This window comes from Amphibalanus amphitrite, unplaced genomic scaffold (genome assembly GCF_019059575.1).
Source record: "Amphibalanus amphitrite isolate SeventyFive unplaced genomic scaffold, NRLGWU_Aamphi_draft 000175F_arrow, whole genome shotgun sequence".
Lineage (NCBI taxonomy): Eukaryota > Metazoa > Arthropoda > Thecostraca > Balanomorpha > Balanidae > Amphibalanus > Amphibalanus amphitrite.
The window spans coordinates 377,492-404,205 of record NW_024881670.1 but is presented as its reverse complement, the minus strand read 5'-3'; the positions used below and the strand labels follow the sequence as shown (position 1 = coordinate 404,205).

The window sequence follows — 26,714 nt, the reverse complement described above, 5'->3', positions numbered from 1 at the left end:
CTCTCCTCTCTTCAGCCATGGGTGTTCCCCGGTACCCAACAATCAACCAAACACAGGTGGCTGATACAACAACACAACAGCACGGGATGTGTTCCAATTACCTATACACAGAGTGCCCCCTTCCCTCCCCGTTCCATCCGCCCCCCTCACCCCTCCCCCATGCGACAAGTGTCAGAATCACCGTCCCGGATCTGCCCCCCCCCCGAGCGGCGTGTCATGCCCCCAGGCGGTGCAGGGTCACGTAACGTCATGTCCGGCGAGGGGGAGGGGGCACGGGTCACTGCAGCGCACTGGGGCACAGAGTGTCACGTCGGATGAGCCTTTGTCGAAAGTGTCAAAGGGAGGTGAGCAGTTAATGCCGTAGCATTTACAGATCAAAATGATGATTGGCGTGGCAGATTCCTTTTCATTGATTCATTCGTACATGTACATGTCATGCATAAAAAACTTCTTAAATGTATAGGGTGCGGATATATTTGCAAATAACTACCTAAATGCGTCTTGCGGATGGAAGGTATGTATTGACCGCGTATTACTTATCCTATAGTTAATTTCCAGCAAACTTTTCAAACGACAGTTAAGACACAAAGGGCCAGCATTTTATTATTTTCTAATTCTGTCCTAACCCGTGCCGGCTGTTTTAGTTATCTTTGATGTAAACTGATCAAAGCACAGCGCTAACGAATGAGCTTACGAATCTTACGAATGGTTATCTACGTGTTGTTACTTTGCAACATTTCATAATGTGTGCAAAATGTTATTTATGTGTTCTGTATGAATATTCAAGATATTTCATAGTAACCAGAAACCAGATTCAGGGGCGTAGAACTATGACTATGGGGTTTCCTATCGACCAATCAAGACAAAACAAGACGAGAATGATCCCCATCGTACTTTGATTTCAGACTGTTGCACGATCAAAGGAAAGATTTATAAAGAAGCAAACACAATTTACAAAGCATTTTGCATTATCAGCATCCAAACAATCCTATTTCAACTGCATCTTTGTTTTCTTCTCTATGTGCTCTCTATTACAGCGCAGCCCTCCGCAACACCATACGTCTGTACATATTGAATAAGCAGCCTCCACATTTACCGCAATGCATCTGCAGTCGTGCACGAACCGAGTTCGTTGCTGTGGTGTCAGTGAGTGCAACCGAATGATAACCGCGTCCGTGACATCACTGAACCCATTGGCCAATCTGCCCCCGGTGACTGACCTCTCCCCATCCCCTTGCCCCCGCTCAGCTGCACGTGTGACTCTGGCCAGTATTCTATCACCGTGGTCTGATCAGAGCAGTGCAGGGCAAATCGGTGTCGGCAGGGTAAAGTGTAAACAAGGAACAGTTCTGTAGCCTGAAGGTACAGAACTGATAGATATTTGACGACGTAGATGGAGATTACGGTACATGTGGTACATACATGATCATTGATGCATATGTGCAATGTGCATAAATGCAATGTTTATAAGTTCCCTGGTCTGACCGTCCGATTCGTCTGATGCTGCTATCTGCGTGCTGGTAATAAGCTTTTTACTGCTGATAACCAGGTGATAGCGATTGAGATTTGCGGCAAAACAAATAGCTGTTGAAAACAAGTTATATCAATTCCGCCGTCATATAGTCTTTCATATTCCCTTACCATCCCTTTGTCCGTGGAACATATAGGCGCACCTTAACCCTATTAGTGGCAGGCTCCTGGCTACCCCTATTAGTGGCAGGGGGGGGGGGCTGTTTACGACCCCCCCCCCCTTGATATCTCGAGATCTAACGGGCCGATTTTCAAAATTCAAACGGCATTCGATTTCGCTCAACGAGATCTACATTTCTAAAAAAAAAATTAAAAAATGTCAATAGGGGGGTAGAGGGGGGTAAAAACGGGCAAATTGCAGATACATTTTAGACTGTTTATCACGGCCAGGTTTCTGAACCAATCTTAACGCAACTTTTGCCGATCGATAGAGAATGAACCAGGAATTCACATGGATCCTAAAAATATGCATTTTCAAAAATCATAGGCGGATACAGATCATTGAGATTGGGGGTACACAAAAAGTATAGTAAATAAGGTTTTTGTTGGTACTGTTTCTAAAGAGGGTGGCAATGGTCTTGTTATGTTACAATTTTCTTATGAGAGAACGACTAAAATTGTATTGGTCATGCATAGGCGGTGTCAGGGCACCTATGTTGGGAGGTAAAAAATAACCCCCCTTTTTGGACGCCTGGATCCGCCTATTATAGCAAAAACGTGTCAAAAGAGGATGCACAATAACTTTGTGTATGTTATCACATGATACCTTTCATTCACTGTTCGTAAAACTGGTGCAGCATCGTGATCTTCGCCCAAATGACTCGCTTCACGAATAGGACCCCCCAATTCCCAGTGCTCTGGAGCCGCCCCTGGTAAAGTTATGAACTTGAAATTTTCAGGGAATGTGCCCAATTTAGTTTTAGGAAAAGTCAGAAAATTTCAGCATCGTAGCTTCAGCGGTTTCGGAGATATTCCCGAAAAACCTGAGGGGTGGATAAAAACAACCCCCCTGCCACTAATAGGGTTAACATATACGCTATGAATTACATGCGCGCTTACCACTTGCCGCAACAAATCCCATATCTATCCCTCGAAGCTGGCTGTAAATCCTGTCGCCACTGATCCCGTTTGCAGCTGTGGGGCTGTCTGTCGCTCTCAGGTGTTACCAACGGATGCGGCAGCGCGCGAGACAAGTGTGCCCTGTCGCGGGACCGCAGCAGCCGCCGGCCGGTGGTGGTGTCATCAGTGGTGCGACTGGCCGAACACATGCCCCGCTTACATAAACAGCTGATAGGCGTGGGCGCAGCGGATTTCATAAGCATGAGTGTCAGAGAAGATACGGTTTTCATGTGACATTCTGATCAGAGCGCTTTGCTGTGGTCTTGTTAAGGCATGGTAAGCTGATATAGTTACGTATAAAGTAAAATTTGCATCAGTGCAGGAATACAAAATGTCAAATATATATTTGATTAAACGAAATTTGATGATGTCTAAAATCACAAGTATGAATGAAAAATGACAATTGTAACTTGGTTCAGGTATGTGTGATAAATCCATACTATTTGTGAGTGCCAGTATATTGCACAGTGACCTTTAATTTTCCAGTTATATGTCAGTAGCATTACAACAAAAATCAATGATATCAACCTAGCTTTAACAAGACTTGAACATACAAAGCAAGTAGATGATTTAATTAGCTCTGTTCTCAGCAACACACCTTATTCAGTGCAAAATGCGAGTATGTAGCACAGAATTGTGTTTGTGTAATGACGACATGCTCCGTAAAAATTAGCATTATCATATAAGGTGCACCTAAAAATGCGTCCAATTAAACATGCATTTGCCGCACACACATGCTCTATTGGCACAGGGCACAACACTCTTATCATTCGTCTAATTGTCATCGGACAGAAGCTCGATGTGGACATGCAGTTTGTTGCCATGCATCGCACAGGCGCGGCAAAAATAGAGTGCCCGCCTCCTCACGGGTGCCTAAGCATATACCCATTCACTAAAGGCACTCAGGCCATCGCCACACTGCTCTATAGCTAACCCGTTTGCCCAATACCCATCATCATTATCGTAGCATGCGATTTGATGTGGCTATACAATACCGATGTGTCCCTGAGCAGACGCACACTGCCGTTCTGTTATATAATGGCACGCCTGGGCGTCATCAGCCTTCAGTTGACGAAACAATTTGGTCTAATTGACTGGGACATGACGTGCGATTAACCATGAACATAACGTATACCACCGGAAAATAACGCCTGTTGTGGCTCTATAGCCAACCAACTTTATTGAAATGCTTCCTATGGTAAGTGCAAAAACTTGGTCAAGAAACTTGGTGTTGGTTTAAAAGAAAAAATACGAACAGTTTCGAACAGAGTGCAACACCTACGCCTCAACTACGTAAACAGTTAAATATTTATTTATATTTCAAGCTTGGCAACATACCTTATTACCTTCTCAATGAAGTTCTGGTATCGTTGCCTAATGAGAGGGTCTGGTTCGCGATGCGCAGAATTATCAAGCAATGAGCAGATAATATTGTTCATATAACTAGAGCAATCATTACGTAGCAAAGAGCTCAAGTTATTCCACACATTACCCAAACACATACCATAACAGTGAAACACAGCCATCTTCCTTTCAAAACATCGCCTTAGAAAATACACGATCCTACCAGAGAACAAAGAGCGCGTGCTCCTGACCACCTCTGGCTCGTTTGAGTCAACGAACTTGGGTTGTTCTAGGAATAGGCGTCCCGAGCGGGCGCGTTTACGGAGAAACGGCTCTACGACCTTGGCTGGGCCCTGTCCGCCTGTAAACCTGGTCCGCCTCCTGTCCGCTCCATTCCAGCGGTCCCTCCATGCTCCCCGCCCAAAATAAAAATAGAAATAACACGCTCCCGACCGTGTTTCAGTTACAACGTGTTTTATTAGTCAGAGGACAGGGAAGGCATGTAAATGAGTCTTTGCTTCTCTTTTCTGTCCTCAGCTGTGTCCACTGCAATTTAGTACGCCCCCCCCCCCCCCTAACTAGTCTTGTCAGTGCTGTCTCCGTCCCGTCTCCGTCCCGTCTCCGTCCAGCTTGCATCCCATTTTCCTCCCTTCTCCATTCCGTCTCTGTTTCGTCTCCGTCCCGTCTCTCTCGCCCTTCCGTTTTCCTTTTCTGTCTCCGTTCCGTCTCCTTTTCTGTCTTCGTACCGTCTTCGTGCCGTCCCGGTACCGTCTCCATTCCGTCTTCGTCTACCATATCCGTTCCGTCTCCTTGCCCAGCCCGTCCTCGCCACCCTCCCCCTTGTCTCCGTCTCCCGTCTCTTCCCGTCTCCGTCCCGTCTCCTCCTCCGCCTCCGTCTACCGTTCTCGTTCTGTCTCCCTACACAGCCCGTCCCCACTACCTCCCCTCCGTCCTGTCTCCTTCTCTGTCCCATATCCGTCTCCGTCTCCCGTTCCTTCTCTGTCATGCATCCGCCTCTCACCCCAGTCCCACCCCAGGACCGTCTCAGTCCCTTCTGCCATGACTCCGCCACCTTCTACCACATCCGTTCCGTCTCCGTGCCCCGCCCGTCCTCGCCATGACCCTCCCTCCCCTCCGTGCTGGCTCGTCCCGGTCCGGCTCAGCCGCAGGGCAGGGCGGGCCCGGGAGATTATAGCCGACCGATAATATGCTCCTGGCCCGATGGATAGATCGTTTTTCAGCCGTGCACAGGGGCTATAAAATGTGCTGTCGCTGGGCTGGGTTTATGTTTTGTAGCTTGACGTGCGAATGATATAAAGAACAAACTGCAAGCTATGGGGATGAATATTGTTTCATGTAGACAGACCACAGCTATTAAAATCATGGCGCATACTCCAGGCTAGCCGTATTCTTCACCAGTGCATTTTACCACACAGGCCTGTAGTTATTTCAAATGAGTATTTTGTAAAGATATTAATAAACACACGCATCATATCTATCATATCAGTAGCAATTACACGTAACACAGCGATGGAAAATAACAGTTTCACTTTTTATTACTTTCAGTTTTATTTAAAGTTCATCATTATTAGAATGGAATATGCATTGCCAATCACATTATATTGAGTAGGTACGGTTTGTACAAGAACATTCATTGGTCCTCGTTGCGAGTCCCTAATGCTTGCTGATGTTGCATCACTCGGTTACGGTGTGCTTATCGTTCATGCGTCATGAGGCGTTATCATATGGGAAATGAACATATGCAGTGGCACATTCACCTACTTTTTACGTCCTATAAAAACCTATACATGCCTATAGCTATGGCTATGCTATGCTATAGCTATGTATGCCTATAGGCTATAGCTATGTAGGTGTTGACAGTTTGTGTATCGTATGATATTTTCACATGTAAATATACAATCACTCGAAAACACCCCGTTTATCAGGATTGCTCCGTAGTGCTTTATTATTATTTCGACCTTAATTTGCGTATAATGAATGTGGACATAAATACCGCTCGTTTACCTTCAGTTGACAACATATGATGTTTATGAAGAGCATTGGCAGAAGTAGCACTAGCCCCATAAATAATTGTAGACTTCAGCTAAACACAGTCAACACATCTTCCTTGTCGCGTGTCTTGCCGTGTTTTAAACCCACCACACCGGTTCGCTCACCCGTTGTTGCCCGACTAACTACAGCGCGATCATACACCGACGGCGCGGAACACAAGGTCCCCGTGCCACCGCACGACGGGGTAGGGGAGGAGGCACATTCCGGGGGAAGGTCGCCGGCAGGGAAGGCCGCCAGCGGGCCCCAGCCCCCTCACGTGCTCCCGACGTGCGGCCCAGGACGCCAGCCGCCCTGACCTCGTCTCTCGCCCCCGTTCGACCGCTAGATGTAATGGTTCCCTCACGATAGCAGTAGAGGAGGGAGTATCTAATGACGGTGCACTGGGGCCAAAGGGGTGCGTCAGGGTGACTCTAGGTCACAGTGCGCCCTTTCCTTTTCACTGGAGGTAGTCAGCTAGGACGCTTCGGCGCTCTATCTTGTAAGTCAAATTATTTTCCGTTTGACCGTTGTGCTAGGCAAAGTGGAGTCCCTCTCACGGTCTTGAGCTGCAAAGTGCAAGATAAAATATTAAACAGGGCTCCAACTAACTAGAGCAGATGATGTGTAGTAAATATCAGGGCTTAGGGCTGATAAAAATGTAGTGCTCAGGGCAGCACGAAATTTGTAGTTACAGACTAGACTGAGCGGTGCGGGCATAACATTACTTCAACCTGAGCTCAGAAGCCACAGGACAAAACTTCCATCGGCATGCACTGAAAACAATTTTACCCGAAGCTGGCGAATTAAGCGTTGCTCTGCGGGTGGTATATGTGTATTAACTCGCCATGTCCAGATTCTAGCTAGAGGGTAAGCAGACTTGCCTGCCTTATTACTCGTAAATATGCACCGTACCCACAGTGTGCAGTAAGGTAGCTACTCAGCACCGGATATTGTCCCCGCGGGTGTCGAGTCATTGGCATAGCCCTCACTGAAAGAGTTGGAACTACTCGAGATATCGTAAACGCGTATCCGTGGATGGCGAGCCTTTACATAACCTGCCCTGAAGGAGTTGGATCTACTGGCACAACTACATAGATGGCGTTGTCTCATACAGTTTTAAATTACAGCAATTTTTTAACCTTTTTTTTTTGCACCAATGATATATTGGCACATTGTTTGGCGGTTTCAAGTGGGGGCGAAAGTACAATCGTTAGGGTGCATCTCTAAAACCTCTGCAATATTCATCACGGGACGATTGGCAACGCCTTTTCTTCCGAAACTACCAAGTGAAACCATTTAGATTCTTATATACAGGGTGTCTCATAAGTTCGTTCTCACATTATATTTGCATGTGAAACAGAGTACATTGCGTCTTGATATATTTGTGACCCCTCAATGTGCTCCCTATTTAATAGGCAAACATATGAACACAAGCTGCGGCATGCCAACCGGCATGTTTGGCTGCATAGCAGGCTTAAAGTTAATCCAGACTGACTTGACATGCGTCGTGAGCTCCTCGAGGCTGGAATAGCGCTACGCTTCGACGAGCCTAATTTTCAGCATAACCAACAAATTTTTATGAAATTTTGATCCGATGAGGTGCCTGGCATGTGGTCTTGCCACAAACGCCTGTCACAGTCTCCTTGCAACGCTTTTAAGCTTTGCTTGACCTGTGCACTGATGCACTGTCTTGCCTGAAGATGGGCCTACGACCTCTCGGATGCCATTTTCTCCTCTATAAATGTGTTCATACTCACGGTTCGAGTTAAGCTTGAGGGTTGAAACTCTTCCTAGATGTTCTTGGAAAAGCATTATGCTTCCCAAAGCTGTTTCTGGGACACCATTCGCAACCTGGTCAGCGTCTGGACGCCTATAACCCCACAATACCGTGACCTTGGCCTTTCGCATAGGAACATAACGGGACGAAACGGAGGCCTCCTCCTTCGCCCTTATGGGGTTGTTTTCGGGTTTGGACGGGTGTTTCATCTCGAACGTGGACTAGTTAGTCCAGATGACCTGGTTGATGTCCTCAGCCCTTTAGTTTTTTAGCCTCAGGCATAACGAAACTCATGTTTGGCCATTTTAAGACGTTTTTGACTGTTTTGAGCCCTCCGGTAAGCAAAGCTTAAGTCACCTTGAGTTATGTACCCCGAAAGAACACTCTTAGACAGCTGGTAATCCATCCTGAAAAGTCTGTTTACCAACTTTCTAACCCTTTGACCTTTTTGATGGCCACTTTGGCGCCACACAGTTTTGGCCACATGGCTCACTCCTGAGAGCTGACAAAAAAGCGGATAAACTTGCAATGATTGACTCCCGACAAATCATCGGTGTCACTTGCTGACTGTGCGTCCAGTTAGCGATGGACATTGTCTACAGACTGGTAGGCCTCAATCACCCTCAATCGTCGCGAATGGTCACGTGCTGACTAAATACCGAGACGTACCCGTATTGGAGACCTCTATGTTGCGGCGTTAGCCGTCTGTGTAGGAAACGGGCTCTCTAGCAAAAACTATTTTGTCTACAGAAATTAGTTACTGTGGAGCATATTTCTACCAGCCATGGCAACCACGTAAGCCCAGTAACGAACCAATTTCAGCGTGCCTTTAAGCAAAAGAGCCTAAAAACGTAAAATTTAGGTGAGAACGAACTTATGGGACACCCTGTAGGTCACGAAAGCAGTGGCGACACATCTTCTTGATCTCGGGCGGTCTGCATGACTGCCGGTGACTGAGTCATGTCGAAATTTCTATGGGAATTCGATTTGACCTTTCCCACCGACGTGAAACTTTCTCACCGATGTTTTCTAGGTGTGAGATTGCCATAATATAGATATTTTCCCGCAAATATGGTCAAGCGTGGGAGTTTTTTTGGCCCTCGTAACTTGGTCGGCGAAGGGTAGGCGTGGAGGGTAACCCCTTTTAGTCATACCTGCTCTGAGCGGATATAACCGCTGAGGCAGATACGGCTACACTGCAATGGGACCTTAATGTACTCCTGGGAGGGTGGTTAAAAATGGTTGCGGATAGGGGTACCCGCGAAACACCGGTTTACTCGCCGCCCCTGGGTTAAACTGTTTTCAGTGTGCTGAGGGCTTCGGGACTTATTACTGGGCCACCAACTGAGACGCAGTTGCAGTCTGACCAGCCGACGCCAGACAGATCCGCTATATGGACGGATCTCTGCATCACCGACTGAGAGGGAGAGTGGAGAGAGGGAGGGAGGAGGGAGAGAGGGAGGGAGTGTCCGGGTCCGGCCGGCGGACCGGTTCTGTCTCTGAGCGATGGGAACACAAACAGCTCTGAGGAGATTACGGTGACAGCCGCGCATTGTTCTGCTTCGGGTGGGGATGTCTGTATCAGTAATCTGCACTGTGGCACATGTAGAGCGGGCGCTGTGGGTGTTTTGGTTATTGTCGTGTAGGCGCAACAGTGGCAGGAAGATTTCCAGTTCGGCATGTATTTGTTTGGACGACTGACTGGTTTTATTGTTATTTGTTATAGAGTTGGCTCGTGGTTTCGAGTTAGATAAAATAGGCAATCGCATGTTCCTTAGATTGCTCCTTACTTTTGTGCTGGCCTTTAGTTTCATGGGAACGTCACACAAGACTGATGCGTTCATAGGTATAGATAGAGTAGTTATATAAAATGGGATGGATAGAAATGTGCGGCGAAGAGCAGCCAAAACTTTCCTCTAGAAAATATATGTTTTGCATTATTTTGCAAAAAAAAAAACGACAAAGTATCGTGAAGTTGGGATGCTTCGGAGACTGCGGAGCTGTTGTGGCTAAGACAAAGTAAAGCGGACAAGACGTTAAACGGTGGTTGATCTCTATGCAGTTAAGACGATCCTGAAATATCAGTCAAATCTACCTTTATTAATGGCTGCACATGCATCCACTGAATAGGACAATGGAAGGTTGAATCCTGATTCAAGATATGACAGAAAATATGCTCACTATGTCAACCCGTTTGAAATCCATTTAGCTTATTTTTACCAGGAGAACTGCAAACCGCTAGAGTTCTTGTCCCGGTGCACCGCTCGAAGTTTTCTGTACGTAATTGTCCGTGGGGCTCTGTCTGCCTGCAGTTCCACCAGAAAACATGACCAATGGATAGCATAGCTGTGGGATTTTGCCAGAACCTGTCAGTGCTAGAACAATGACCAATTAAATCCCACATCCATTTTTTTCTACATGATCGTGACTTTGTTTTGCCCACAGTGCTATTATATTCACATCATAAAAATATATTTCTATGAAACTCCACGCACATAGTCAACCGTTCGACCTTCATGTCTCCGTTGCAATCTCCGCTGGAGAAACAAAGGTCTCTGATGGGTCATTACCGTTCCGTCTCCTCACAGTGCTGGGAGAGATATTACCCTGGCACCGCGCTGCTGTGAGGGGGGGGGGGGGAGTATCAGACGGGACCCCGCCCATCAGACTGCGATCGCCCCCCAGTGCCGTTATTCGGCGCTGTACGGGGGTGTGCCCCGGTGGGGGCCCCGGGCCGTTACTCCTCCCCCCCCCCCCCCCGACACCTCTGGCGGTCGGTGCCGCGCGTCGGCAGCCACCTGAGCAGGCCGCCCCCGAAGGCCACTCAGTGCCGGCCGACCGAGTAAAGCCGGTCCGACCTTGGGGCCGCGCCGCGGTCGCCCCGGGCACTCCGCGGCTAATGACTGTTTTTAACCGAGCGCTGTCCATTTCCCGCCTGGTCGACACTCGTTGCTGCTCAGTGCTCACGCTGCCGGGTCGGGCCATGGCGCAGGGCGTGTCTGGCCGTGTCTCGCCGAGCCTCCTTGTCTCAGTTCGGTACCGGCCGCGCCCTCCACAGCCTCCCAAGGCGCCCCTGGCCGGACGCAGACCGGTTCGTGCACAATGCTCGGGACCCTCGTGAACATTGCCTTAGGCCACAGGGTGTGTTTTATGGCTGCACTCAAAAGTGATAGTCTGTAGAAGAGCGACTCTACCCGCTGACAACAGCTGGAGACACCGTTATCCCCCTGTCCTTATCTGCACCTTTAGCAGAAACTGCCCAATGGCGGAGTTATCTGGAAAGCAGCCAACTGCGCATTTAGGGAGAGTCGCGACTGGTTCCCATATTGTGCCCGTAATGTTGACACACCGAACTGTAGTGAGTGGCGTAGTTGAAACTTCGAACAGCCAGCAGGGGTAGCTCGCTGACTACTGAGCTTAGCTGCACACGGTTAGAAGCGAGAGAGACCTTCACTGTGCACCCAGTGTCAGCGCGGCCGGACCTGCAAGTGCAGAGGTCATCGTTACTCTGTGGCATTCAGCGGAGGTGACCCAGCGACAGGCCGGTGACGGACAGAAAAGGGCCGGATACATATTGGATGACTTGCAGCACGAGTAGATGTCAAACTCGCACCTGTCATGCGCCTATTGAATCGGCCAACTGCGCAGTTGCGGAGAGCCGTCACCGGTCCCCGTAATGTGCCCGTAATGTTGAGGCAGAACGTAACTTTGAGTTTTTGTTTCAGCAAATGGATTGCTTCTGTTTCACATATTTCTCTCTCGCTGTCGCTGTCGCTGTCGCTCTCTCTCTCTCTCTCTCTCTCTCTCTCTCTCTCTCTCTCTCTCTCTCTCTCTCCTCTCTCTCTCTCTCTCTCTCTCTCTCTCTCTCTCTCTCTCTCTCTCTCTCTCTCTCTCTCTCTTTCTTTCTCTCTTTCTCTCTTTCTCTCTTTCTCTCTTCTCTCCCTCTCTTTCTCTCTCTCACTCTCTCTTTCTCTCTCTCTCTCTCGCTCTCGCTCTCTCTCTCTCTCTCTCTCTCTCTCTCTCTCTCTCTCTCTCTCTCTCTCTCTCTCTCTCTCTCTCTCTCTCTCTCTCTCTCTCTCTCCTACATCAACATTCTTTCCATAATTAACGTTTTTCCCATTAAATCGTAATAAAGCGTTATTAATGTTTTCAGGCTGAAATTATAAAATGTTAGCATACCTCTGCCTATCTAGGTTTATGCGCTGGTAAGCTTTCGAGCTATATCGTCTATTGGCAGTCGCTAAAAATGGCACTAGATCAGACCATCGGGCGTCAGATGCGGTCATGAACTCTGACCTTTGTGTCGATCTGAACAGCGACACGGACCCGCTTGTTCAAACTACAGCCGCTTATACAGACACAACGTTCGCTATGTTTGGTATGTTCATTGGCTGTTTCTCTGAGATTCAGACAGCTTGAAGTAGCAGCCACATCTAAAAATAAGGCTTACTTGTGCTTTCTTGGTTTTGAGCGAATCGCTGCGATAGCGGATAGATTGATAGGACTATTTCTAGGCACTACAATCGCCACCCCGCTTACGTACGACTTAATTAAGTAGACCTATTTTTACTGAACTAATTGAATGCTAATTTTTCTCTCTTTTAATTTCATGGCACAAGACGGACAAAATGCGTAAATCTAAAACACAGATCCCAGGCACACTCCTTACTCCTAGTCTTACTCACAATGCACCACCCACAGCTGTTGGTAACATAAAAAACAGAGCAGCGTCCCATCTGTGCCCTTGTTTGTGTCCCTCCATAGCGGGGCACGCCGTGTTCAGGCGCTGTGACCCTGGGTCGAGCGGGTGCGTCCCGACTGACTGTCGCGGCCACCCGGCGCCCGAGGCGAGAGGCTATCGACGAGCTGGTATACGACGCCGGTGAGAGGACGCACCCCGCCGGTCTGATAGCACCCCCGCCGCTCCGACAGCACCCTGCCGCTCCTGTAGCACCCCGCGGCGGCGACCGACGGCGTCCGTCCCTCCCGTGCCGACCTCGGCCCCGCTGCCGCCGCCGCCGGCGACCACCATCCCGTCCGCCCTCTCCGCGGCCAAGGTCGGCGCACCGGTGAACTTGATCCACATTCCGAGGCACCCTGTGTCAATGTCACGGCAGCGTGTCCGCGGACAGGGCTCCTACCGGGTTCCAGCGCTCTCGACATGCGCTCACTCGTGTGAGACGCGGTCGCCGACCGGTCATAAGAAGGAGAGGATGGGCTGGCCAGAGGACAAAGGTGATGAACAGGTGACAGCGAGAGTTGATGCAGTGCGGATTCATGGTCGTGGGCTCGGGTATGAGTGAGTGTAGAACGCATGTCGACACTCATCTGTTTTACAGTGCAGCGGCCTCAACATTGCATTGACTTATATTAAGTCAAATAAAGGCAATTAAATGGAATATCCGAACAATAAAATGTATGAAAGTGCAACAGCCAACAAGTATTACAAGCAGGCTCGTTCCTCAGAGAGATAGTTAAATTAGAGATGGAGAGAGAGAGAGAGAGAGAGAGAGAGAGAGAGAGAGAGAGAGAGAGAGAGAGAGAGAGAGAGTTAAAAGATAATTCTTAGAACGAACCTAAGCGAACACCGGAGATTGCCATATCGATGAAATAACGGAATCATCTACACCTTTTTTCATTAGAATTAATCTTTATAAAATCCAATTTAATCTTTGGAACATTTGATTTAAAACATGTAAGATTCATATTAATCTATGTAAAGTTCATTTTAAGACTTATAAAGTTTGATTTAAAACATATTAAGTCCTATTTAAACATTATAAAATTCATTTTAAACCAAGCAACATGCATCTAAAGCCGCCCAACAACTAAGTCCATTCATGGATTGAAGTGGGACGTGAGTTTTTAGTCAGGCTGTTATGTAACTTTCACAGCCACTAAGCGTAGGCGTAAGCGTAAGTTTTGCAGCATTTTAGGGCGTTTCAAACTTGTATCGAGTTAACTATTAATTTAAATTTGGGAATTACATTGTCTAAGTATTACATTGAAAATAATGAGCCGATGTCACGTGGCAAAGCTGTCAATGGTGGTCAATTTTGGTAAAATTGGTCGGGACGCCCGACTTGGCCATGCCTGACCCAGCCTACCTAAAATGCACAAATACCTTATTACTGAGCAAGGTGATTGCCAAATTTAGAGCCAGGAGCCCCAAATGGCAAATACCCCAGAAAACCTTTCTATAAATTGTAAGTAATCTTATAAGCTGTAGCACGGCCTATTAGCCTGGCCAGTAATGTAAAAAATTGACAGGAGGCGTTAAATTGGAAAAGATCGCGGGCTCTTTCTGGTGACGAGCAACACACTCGATTTGTTCCGGAAACCTAGGACGATCAGGGGCTGAACGGCTGCAGTTCTGGCTATTCGACACAATACCTTAGTGGCTGTGAAAACGTCAAAAGGGGCAAGTGTTAAAGACTCATATATAATAAACTGTTTCGTCTAAGCTTATTTAAGTCATTTTTAATGTTCCAAGGCAAGTACATGTTCATAGTTATGTACATTGTATTTATATAATTGGAGTCTTTTCCTTTCCAATAAACAGTTTCATTCCTGTAAGGTAGGTAGATAACATGATCTTCAGGTTCATACCAGAAAAGTGACTTAACCTTCACGTCCCCCTCCAACCCATGAATGAGCTTATTTGTCGATCCTTAGACCGGCTTTAGATGCATGTTTGCGTGGTTTAAAATGAATTTTATAAGGTTTAAATAGAACTTAATATGTTTTAAATCAAACTTTATAAGTCTTAAAATGAACTTTACATAGATTAATTTGAATTTGACTTGTTTTAAATCAAATGTTCCAAAGATTAAATTGGATTTTTTAAAGATTAATTCTAATGAAAAAAGGTGTAGTCCTTTTCATTGGGCTGAGCCAGCATGCACAATGCACATTCCTGAAAGACATGGATATGCAGCAACCTCGAGAACCATCTAAAAACTCAAACCTTTCCATTCGCAAGAAGCCACTGAAAAGTAACTGCGAGACCACAGATACGTGCAGTTTTACTAATACCGTTTATTGCATAGAATCCTTCAAGATACCAATGAATGTAACTTTAGACTCATTGTGTTCTTGGAGACTCCCGTTCATAGTTCAGGCACCTCGTATTGTTCTTTCTATTTGGGCGCGATTATATCTAATCCATATGTTCCGCTCTCATGTGAATTTCTAGTGTGCAGGGTCGCAGGTTATTGTGAATGGATGGCTTACGAAATCCATACAGTCTATATGCCCTTAAGCTTGTGGATCTCCTTCCAGTTAGCCATGGATCTGTCTGTAGTTTCCAGAGACAAAGGCAGCGATATTTGTGAATTATGTGCATAGGTACATGGAAAAATAAAGCTTCAAATACCTAGGAAACGATCGTGTTTCATATCTTGATATTCATGCTTTATCATCAGCCCGATTTGGTATAAAGGATGATTTTCATCGAAGAAGCATGGTCCGTCTTCGCGTTTGTGCTGACTGCCGGTGCCGACCACGGTGTTTTCCGGAGCTGTGTTCTCCCATACGAGAACATCAGTGCCCCTACCTACCTATCTACCTATACACTGACTATACAGTCCACAGGTAAACTGATTGCAAGGTATTATCTGAGCTGCATTTCGCAACAGCGGCACATGTTCCCTATGACCTTATGATTGGGAAATTGCGGATATAGACACCGAAAGTAAGTCTCAGTCGGCGTTAAATGTAACTGCACGTAGCAGAAACGTTTTTTCTGTCTGGAGGGACCACATTTTGTTTCACCACTGCCTCTGACTAAGCCGCGAACAGTGACCACTTATAGCAAACGGACTACAGTCTACATCATGAGCCTCTTTGGACTCTCGGAATATTGAGTGTCTAGAAGTGTTTAGGCTCGTGAATCCATTCTGACAGGAGACGCAATGTTCAAACATATGCACTATACAAGAGAACAAACCTACATTTCGTGTCAATGTTTGCCAATCGGAGCCGCGAACCGCCCAAGAATACCCATCACCAAATGTCCAACCATGCACCCACGTCCCACACTCAGTCTTCGTTATTCAATAAGGTTGCAATAAGTAGCTGCATCCCAGTTCAGGGCCAGTGCAGGTCACTCCACCGGACTGAGGACTTTCACTCGGGCTACAGTTATGAGGAGAGCCGCTATGCATCACGTTACGGCCGGCGCTCCCCTTCCACTGGCCCTGACCTGTGCAATGGGTCGTCCGCCGCCTATTCGGACCCTAGCACTCCTCTCTATCGGCTGCAAGCCTTGTTTACATTCGTCTGAGTAGCAATCGCGAATCAACTGCACGGAGAAAGCAAGATACAACATTGTGCGCCATTCATAAATTCATGGCTAAGGTGTCGTCTGTCAAGAAGTTGCATTAGGCATTGGTGTCACTTGTAAATGACCCTTCTAGGTTCTTTTTGTGCTGTCCTCAAACAATAGTCATCAGATCGCTATTAAATACATAAATCTCGTTTCGTTTCGATCGCAATCATCCAGTGCACGCCAATGAGGCCCCTGTACACCAGCTGAAATTGCTCCCATTGCGCAGTTGGCACGGTATCCCCCCTGCACGTGGTGTGCTCGCTCGCGCTCAGTCAGGTCACGCTCCCGGGAGGCGCAGCCCTGCAGCGGGAATCCACAACAGTGCCGCAGGGCTGACCAGGTCACGTGCACCGTCACTCGCCAGCAGCGCCGCCCCGAGAGCCCTTCCTCCGCACAGCGCATCTTCTACCGCCCACACAGGGTTGCGTCCGCGCCCAGCAGCAGCTCAGGGAAATACGGCGGCTTATTGGATCGGGCGCTAACTTTTTCAGCCGACGAAACGTGTCAGAGTGACGCAGTTCCGGTTCATGTCAAAGAAAAAGCCGATAAGAACCATTTGTTTTGTATTGTTTTTATGGATAGATACCTGGCTGGCCAGAGAGCAGCATAGAAGGGCACAAAAAGACGGGAGAGAGCATTCGACACAGAAAAACATCGCAAAATACAAGTTGGATACATGTCCCATCTGCATAATTTCCCACTTACAGCCTGAGAAACGAGTCACACCTTTGTACATGTCGGTAAAATTGACACAGGTCCTGCATTGGACGAAATGGACAGGGCCGTGCGCGACCGTTCACAGCTGTCCGGCCTGGTATCCACCTATCCCAGAGTGCCCGGCCGAGCTGTCGGGCCACCCCACACCACGCGGCGGCCGCCGGAGCAGCCGCTCTACCCACTAACACAGACAGAGATCAGACACGGACGGGGCTGCCGCGGCGCCGGACGGTCGGGTCGAGGCCGTCACGAGCGGCGTCCGACGGCCCGCTGACACGCCGCACATTTCGTATGGACGTCGCGACCGACAGAGGAGAGAGAACGCGCGAGAAACGGGTGGCACTGAGGACTCTGGTGGGCGGCCAGCGCTCATCCTCGGCGCGACCCGACCAGAAACGTCGACAGACTAGTGCAAGCAGCTCCTTGCGGACCCTTGTCCCACAGAAATCGCAAATGGTGATCGAACCAATCCATGCGAAAGAAATGACGCACACGTTTCTCGCACACCCTGTGCAAAAGCAAACTCACAGGCTTTTTATTATGTTTAGCGTTAAATCGAAATTAAAACTATGCTGAGGTTCACAATGCAAGAGAAGCCCTTATGCTGAGACAAAAACTGAAGCTGATAAAATCAAATACGAAGTTTTACGGACGAATCGACACTGCGACACACACCTGGAGCCGCAACTGTACATTCAGTAAGGCGACAGACAGGACCTCAGAGCGGGCTACGCCCGGCTCTGGATGTCACGATACGCTTCGACGGTACAGTCGTCATGGAATGGGGCACCTCCGGTCACCGCCCCTTGTTACAGAACGGTCGGACACGGCCCGACACGGCGCTACAGGCGTCTCACAAGGATCTGGGCTGTCACCGGTACTCGGAAACAGGAACAGACCGTGCGGCCGGCACGAGCGCGCCGCCGGACAACGCTGGCAACCAGCGCACTGACTTATTGTAATAGTCTGCATGACAAAAATGGCACAGTTGTGTTTAGATATTGATAGACAATTTTAGATACAATGTTGGAGTCCTCCTCACGCCAGTTAGTTGAATTTCTCAGTCGGCCTCTAAACTCTGAATGTGACACTTAGGATAATCTTGTCGCGATCCTACCTCTAGTTTTATCTACTTTTTATAATACTATTACATATATTTTATACCATGTCTCCACCTTTACATTGTCGTCAAAATCGTCCCTGCTTCGACTCCACACTGCCCGCTACTTCGTGTCCAGTGAGCGCGTTCAAGTCCTGATGTCACAGCTGCGTCCGGGCCTCTCGCCACCCTCTGAATGCCCCAAACGAGCCCCTGTCAGTGTCGGGCGCCCCCACATCTGAGCGGCAGCGCTCCGACAGAGCGCCACAGCGCGGCGTCAGGCGGCAATTTACAGGACGCCCCGATTCCGAATAGTCTTTATGTATTTCTGCACAGACGCATGAAAGACCAACAGTACCTATACCGTGTCGCCGGTCTCGGTAGAGGTCCCGAGCCCAGAAACCGAACAGGAGGCCCCTCGGTAACCGCGCACATCCCGGTCATCAGTTCGGCGGCGCGCAGAGACGGCAGCCCCACAGGGGTGCAGAGCCGACACCCATGGTCGGAGAGGCTTCAGCTTAGGAAGCACACCTATCCCCTCTGAGCCCGAAATTGGCGGCACAGCGATATTTGTATGTTTGAACATGTCAACACTTGTGTGGTGAGCAGGGGCGCCAGCGGACTATCCCGAGTGCGCGGCGGCGAGCGGCGGGCGGTGGGCGGTGGGCGGTGGGGCGGGGCGGTGGGCGGTGGGCGGCGGACGATGGGGCGGTGACCCATCATCCGGGTCAATCTCCCGCCTCACAGCTGGCTGAGAGGCGGCGCCCACGGCACAGCTGCAGGCAAGCGGAACTGACGCTGACGGCGGGGGGCGGCGGCGACGGCGCGGCAGCCGATAATGGAGCTCCGAGAGCCGGACCACGTGACAGTGGCCCGCGGCGATCCGGGTCGGTCGAAGGTCGCTGACCGTCTGGGTCGTCTGGGTATAGAGACCCGGCGGCTCTCCTCCTCCGCAGACATCTGCAACAGAAAGAAACCCCGTGAGAATTCCGCTCCACCCCCTCAGTCATTCAGTGCAGGCAGTTTGTCTCGGCAACTGAGTACGGACCGACTGACAGGCGATCGCAGACGCGCGTCCGTACCCAGCTGTAAATAAACACGTGCCGATCTCGACGGCCGGGGGTGCTGGGGAGTCCAGGTCATCGTCCGAACCGGGTTGTGCAGACGCTGGGGACCCACCAACCGCACCAGACGCTCGTGGGGGCCAGTAAACATGGAAACGGGGCGCGAGTCAGAGGTGGGATGGGATACAATGGTGGGTCAATGGTGGAACGGGTTCAGGTCAATGGCGGGACGACTTCGGGTCAATGGAGATACAGGATAAATGATAACTGGATAGATTAGGACACAAGCTAATGGTAGCAATTGAGGGACAAGTCAATGGTGGGACAGGTCACAGGTCACTAGTGGGATGGAACAGGGCTCAGTGATAGGACGAGCACAGCTTTGGGGTGGGACGTCTTATGGGTCAGTGGCATGGAACAGAACACGTGGACGGGGTACAGGTCAGAGGTAGAACGGAGCCAAAGGACGGGGCACATGTGTGACATATCAAAGGTAGGATGGGGGTAGACGTTAGTGGTATGGCGGAGCACTTGAGCAAGTGTTCTGCTCAAGTGTTCCGGGGTGACAGCAGACAGGAAAGATTAGCTTCGAACATGTCGAACCGCCCAATGGGATTAATGTTGAGTGGATCACGTGCTCCATACAGCGAGCACCGTGAAGACTAAGCAGTGTCGACGCAACGTGCTGCACGACCGGAACCGAAGTGGCATGGCAGAAGCGATAAATTTTGAATCGATATCGGCCGATAGATAACGAGTTCCGGTACGTTTGCGATCGTGATCAGCGGCGACATATCCAGCTGCGATCAGCACCGGCGGCCGACCCAGCAGTCAGTGGACGGTGAAAAATCTGCAGTAGGCGGCCGGCCGGCCAGTCACGCTCCTAGCACAAGCCGGACCAAACGTGAGGCATTGCCTCAATGTCATTGCTCTCAGCGAGAGTGGGTTTTGCTTGCACTGCACGGCCAAGAGCTAACGGCACCGTTTGTGTGTTTAATTTCAGTCGTGAGAATATCAACAGAGGCCGGATTTGCTTGCTTCTGCAAGGTCCAATTCAATGCATTTTTACTGCAGAAACACAAACTTAGTAAGCGTTGGTAGCTGTTGAACCGAAGTGGAAGCCTTTTTGCATTCAGCTTGGATGCATTTAATCACATGTTTATTAAAAACAGCGTCATTCATTCCAGGATACAGTACAACTCTAAATTTGAAGTCCCTTACTCTGTTCACTTTAACTGCGCCAAGAATGAATGGTGCTATGGTTATGACAGTTAAGACCAAATAACCGGTTTGGAGTTTCGACATACTTAAAGTCAATCGGTTAAACAAGTAACAGCAAAAAACGAGCCTCCACTGAACACGAACAATTGGCACGAAGGTCAGATAGCCTGTTAAGGGGTCATTATTGTCCGTGATATGAACAATAGGCCGCACGTGTAAGCCACACGGTGGTGAATGCGGCCACCCAGCCTTAATGAAGAACTTTCCTCCTAAGCGACCCTTTTTGTTGCAGCCATATTTATTAGCTAGCTGTATCGGCCGCAATCCCAAACACAGTATCCCGACGGATCTGGATCTATCTCGGTGGCATATTTGTCGCCATAACTCTTATCACATTCCGCTGAACACAGGCATTCACCTATGCTTTTTAGTTATTCCGCACCAACAAACAACTTTATGGGCAAAAACATGTTGATGGTCGTTGTAAACATCAACAACACTGTTTATCATGCATTTGATTGACCAATGCAGCGTAGCAGGCTGTAATGCTGAGCCTGAAATTTGGTAATTACATAGGCATTGTATGAATATGTAGCTATAAATGTTATTGCTTAGCTGGGACAGAGATATTCTACATATTATAACCAGCTTGACTGTGCTCTGTAAAGTGTGTGATTTTAGCTGCATTTCACGTGTAGTACAGGCTGACGAAGAAAGACGAACGTCTTTCGAAAGCTCCCGAAACAAATAAATGAAGCTGGTGTTTTAACTATTTCAACAATAGAGTATTGTATAAATCTCTAATGCACATGTATGTCAGTGAGCTCAAGAACAGCTGCAGTGCACCCTGCAGAGCACGCCTGGGTGCTGTTTAGGTGCAGCTGCCCTGGCTCTATCCCTGATGACCTGGGTGCGCCCCTGACGACCTGGGTCATTCGGACTGCCACACCGCTGTCATTTTGACAGCCGTGACGAGTGACAGACGACTGGTCACAGCCACTGGACTCTGGGGTCCTGAACGGGGCCTCGGGTCAGCGTCCAGTCACCGAGGTTGATTGGGGGTTATATGAGCCCAAGCACCACCGCTATAGGTCGACGCCTTTCCAATAACCTTAGCAGACAGAGTTCAGTAAATGCGCACCGGAAAAATAGGCCAATGTGGACGCTTAATGTAATCATAAGGAACGGCAACCTTGATAATATTATTGGTGAGCAAATCATTGCAAATGCCGTAATGTTACAAACATCCATTCGTTTTCATATTGCGCCATTCGAACTGCACCATATTCCTGCATCGATCTAATGGACGCAACACGTACCTAGAAAGTCATGTTATCATTTCTCAAACACTCAACATTCAACAGTTATCTTAGTTGAAACCGGTTATTTGCTTTCATGATAAAAGTTTGCCCGATAGTTACGGAAGAACGTTACGTTACAAGCGCTACAGTAGAATGATTTACTATTGAAGTAATGCACTTAAAACAGCAAAGTATTTTTGGTATCACATCTCTCCTCGACACACAGCCAGATCACCCGTCCCTCGCTGCAATGTCTACAACATGACCTTGATATGACCTTGACAGCATAACTACCTGGGACGCAAGAGGTGTCCAAATAGTCATGTGTCAATCGTAACGTTGGCTTGAGAGTTCAATATTCCGCGAACCCTGCAAGCATCATGCCAGGGCGCACCAGTGGCGTATAGGCACCGCTCAGCGCCATGTCTCGGCTCACGCAATCTCCAAAAATTGGATTTCATGAGTGCAAATGAATGTGCGGACAAGTGTATGGTTCCGTCTTCTACACAGTACTTTACGGCGCAGATCTCGGACCGGTTGGGGTTGCGGACTCGATGCCGGAGCTCGACGGCGAGCTGCCAGGAATGAGGGGCGAGCCAGCCGTCGGCGAAAGTTGCACCCGAAGGTCAGCCGGCTGCTGCATCTGGCACCGGTGTGTGGGAGGGGCAGGCAGAGCGGGGACGGCAGCACTCATCAGCCGAGGGAGGCCGCCGTCAGCCCGGTCCGGTCCGGTTCCCAGCTCCTATCGCGCGGCGGGCGGTAAACCTACACTGGAAGCTCGGCCAGAGCGGCACCAGAACGGTAAAGAATGGCAGGCAGGTAAGAATAGTGGCCAGCATTCAAAGGAGAAATGATCAGAGAAACACCCAATGGCAACCAGGCCACCATAAACGGCGGTCAAAACCAACGGATCTCATCAGAACAGCATACTACCACCGTTACAGACTTCGACCTCAGCCCTCGAGCCCCGAACGCTACTCGTAAAACGTGGGCCTAGCGGTCGACTGTCAGGAAATCAGACGAACTATATCATACTGACTAGTCATGAGCCAGGCGCCGGGCGGTACCCGAGGACCGGGAAACTGCCTCTCAGAGTCGGCCAGTCTTTCCGTCCGGTCTGCGGCCACCCTGTGAGCCCTGTCCGGTCACTCGAGCCTCCGCCTGCCGATATCGGAGGCGAAACACGCGACACACGCGATCACGTGACGCATTCCTGTGCACGGAAGGTCGGTCGGCGAGCGAGGCGATAAACGACCGACCAACGACTCGGACACATGCCAACAAAGCATTGAGGGAACGTAAGGTTAGTAGCTGGTCCGTTTACAGCTGCAAAACACACAGTAAAATGATTTAAATTGTTGGACTATCATTTTTATGTGGATTCACGCTGTAATGTTTTTTATCATTTTATAACAAAAAAAGTAATAAAGTCATAAAATCAATAACCAAAGTAGGAAAAGAATTACATGGGATATTCTCGCAGCAGCTACTGTACCAATATTGTTCCTCTATGCTACAACAATGCCATCATTTGTTCTCATCTCCAGCGCGCCAGGCGAACTGTGTGCCGACATTTTCCAACATATGTAATCAGCACACCTCAGTAATCCGCAGCCAGCAGCGTTATGCGAGTCGTGGCACGCCGTACCGACGGGGCGCCATCGTCGCAGCAATCTATTCCCCACGGGAGACCGGGAACTTATTGCACTAGCGCGCTGTACAGTGTACAGTCGATACATCGAGCGCACCCGAGCGGACGGGACAGTGCGGGACATGTGTACGCAGACGTGCAGAAACTGCCGGTACGAAGGAGTGGCCGGTCGGAGCTGCCGGATCTCACCATGACCCATGACTATATGCTAGACACAAGGCTAGCTTAAGTATACAGTTACAGTCGTTGCAGAGGAATCTGCAGCTCGTGAAGCACAGTTCCGGAGCTGGTCCTGGAACTGGCAAGTTCGCTCGGTATGAGATGAAATGGGGTGGGGTGAAGACAACAGATAACTCCGCTTATCTGCCCCGGCCTGTGAACACCCAGCACCAGGATGTCTTGTGGAAACTCCTGGCGTTCCTTCCACGGAAAAATTCCTGGATTAGGTGCAGTGCAAACAGCAAAACAGATAGACAGATATTGCAGACCCGTTTTATATCAGAACACCTCGCCAACATAGTGCTGACATAAGCGATGGACAATGCTTAGAGGCTTAATAACAGAGAAACTTCAATACTACCCGACCAATATTTGTGGCTTTCGAGCGTGGTGTTGTCACCGCTTACCAGCACGTAATGCGGTTAAACAAGAGCCGAGCGCACGCTACAATAAACTGAGGCACCGGATCATCCCAACCAGCTGATGCAAGCTCATGGAACTGGTTGATCAAAGATTCAACAGAAACTGTTTGCATTTATATCTGCACACTTCGATATGGTCACTTGAAAGTATGCAGACACCTGCAGTGCGAGCAGGTAAAAGGGGACAGCACCATTCTTAAAAACCAGTAAAACGCCTTTTGGGCGAAGAACGAGCGAGCGAGATAGTGAGCCCTGCACGTGCGGAAGGGCGAGAGGGTACTTCCAACGGGCTTGCGCAAAGCACCCTTCAAACCGGTTGCTAGCGGTGTACCAAATTTGAACGCAATCGGCCCAGCCGTTCCTGAGATCTGGAAGCGGCATTCTGCACGTGCGCACGTGCAAACGGGGTCCAAACTGACTTTTGCACGGCACCCTACTAACCGGTCTCCAACCGTGTACCAAATTTGAGCGCAATCGGCCCAGCCGTTCTCGAGATCTGGAAGCGCCCCCTGCACGTGCGCACGTGCAGTAGCACCTTAACCGCAACACATGGGAATGCATTGCCTGGTGGGTGCCTACCTGTATGCCAAGTTTCAGCGAAATCGCCCCAGTAATTACCGAGTTATTAAAATGAGAACAAATTTGACACCTCTTATTGTTGTATTTTGCACGTGCACTGGGGGTGACCCACATGCATCGAGAGTATCCTATTTTTGGTAGAAAGGATGCAGCTACCCTATAAAAATTACCGCAAGTAAATCGCCCAAGCGGTTGCTGAGATATGAGCCTCTCAAAATCACTACTTTTGCAAAAGAGCTTGAACACCCTTGACTTTTCACGTGGCACGTGCCACGACGGTCACTGAGATGCATCAAAAGTAGTCAATTACGGGGTAGAAGGGATGGGGCTACCCAGCAAAAAAGACCGCAGGCCAATCGGTCCAGCGGTTGCTGAGATATAAGCTTCTCAAAAGCGTTACAGGCCGGGCCGGGCCGCTCATACTGAGATTTTTCCGTTATACTGAAAAGACTCGCTTCGCTCGCTGCGCTCGCTCGCTCGTAACTACACATTTCTGGTCGCGTTTTACTAAAGTAATTTCGATGTCCTCTAAAGCATACATGGAATGGATCAAAGAATGGCTAATGCCTTTCGGGACACCTGCTTGAAATAATCGCAGACAGCAGTGCACAGCATACACGCTTGTTGCGAGGATATTGACAGACTGGGCGAAATAAAGGGTAAACCAATCGCAGCTGAAATTTCGTTGCGTCCAAAAAAGCATTTGCACTCGCCAGATACCTACCGACAAACCTCTGAGGTTCCATGTTCTGTCCATAGATGGCGTGAGTAGTACACGCCTGAAGGTAGGCTGTACCGCTTAGCACATACGAGTAGCCTTGGGGTGAGACTAAATGCTTACTTCGAAATCTAAGCTGTGCTGCGGCATTGGCGGTTATGTGCGGCGTGTATGCCGCATGATTAGTAAGCGGCGACCACTAAATTAAAGACTTAAACGCTCCAACCTGTTTTCAATGAATAACACTGCATACCAAAAATGCCAATCGCTCTCGTCATAAGATATTTAGATTTAAATAACTAAGTTATCTGCATCATCATTTTGAACCAAATTAATGCCTTCAACTTAGTAGGTACTCACTCATTCCTTCCTTCGTTGGCTCCAAACAGTCTTTCGATTGTCTGGAAATCGTATGCCAAATCCCGCACCTGTATACGACTGGTGCATATAAAGGCCGATGTAAGAATTTCAATAGGCTCTCGCATGCGATTTCCTGGCTACCCAAAAAGTCTGTTTCAGTCATGCTATCAAAACATGGTATGTCAGCCCTGTCACCAGCTTATGACTGCTCTACTTGTAGTGCCCCTGACCGTCACCGACTCCCTTCCCTCCTTAAAAGCCTAGTTTCCCTCCATCATCTCTACTAGATTTAGGTGATGCTCCGACAAATTCACAAACAAGACCGAACTTGTTCGGAGTTCGGACTGTGAGTTAACCCTCGCCCTTTAGGGGGGGGGGGGTCGAACGGACTCCCCTCGGTTTTTCGCGAATAACTCGCGTAAAAAGCGGCCGATCACGACGTAACGTTTAGTACCCTCGCGTTGATTAATTTTACACCTACCCTGAAAATTTCATGACCCTGACGCAAATAACCTTTGACCTGTGACCTACTTTTCGAGACCATGTTTGGCCGGAACCGCGATTCAGCGTATGTCGGCTCGCATTAGCAGCGCGTTTGCAGTCTTTTCGTGGTTTCAAGCGTTCAAACATGTGATATGATGTTGCCCCCATGCATTAGGGTGGGTGTCAAGGTCACCTGAAGGTCAGGTCAGGTCATTGACCTTTGGTGACCTCGGTTCACTTTTTCGAGTTTGACATGTTTCTAGGCCAGTTTTTCGAGCTGAAAGACGAATTTAGCAACCACATGAACGTTTACAAAGTAGTTTTGGTGCCTTCGTAACATGTTACGAGGCTGTCAGAGGCGGTTGACACCTACTACAAATACCCGGCAGGACCTCTACTGGTTGACCTGACCTGACCTGACCCGACCTGGCCTAAATGAATGAAGACATCATCTGTGATCAAAACTAGCATGATATTCGTGATCAGCACCCCGGAAAACCCCATAGCAGCCACACTACGACGTTCTAACAGGTCCCAATTTTCCCGCCTTTTGGGTCATTGACCTGACCTGGAAGGTCAACCGATGACCTAGGACCTTAAAATTGGGTATCATCGGCTTCCTCTTGTCACGGGCAACACGCTCGTTTTTTTCGCGAAGCTCTAGCTTGATCAGGAGCGAAACGGCAAGGGGTTATACCTTATACGTTCGCAGCTGGAAAAACACCAATA

At 48.9% G+C, this 26,714-nt stretch overlaps 1 protein-coding gene across 2 annotated transcripts in view; it reads right to left on the bottom strand.

Moving 5' to 3' along the window:
• Positions 1–16,697: 16,697 nt before the first annotated feature.
• Positions 16,698–26,714, bottom strand: part of LOC122383856 (terminal nucleotidyltransferase 5C-like) — a 30,140-nt gene continuing 20,123 nt past the window's right edge. The window contains exons 3-4 of one of the 2 annotated variants that reach the window (XM_043370659.1): positions 17,911–18,927; positions 16,698–17,878 (exon numbers count right to left, since the gene is read on the bottom strand). The gene's annotated coding sequence lies outside the window, so the exon portion shown is untranslated. Of the gene's footprint in view, positions 18,928–26,714 lie in introns of both variants that reach the window. The other variant, XM_043370658.1, reaches the window with a different exon arrangement.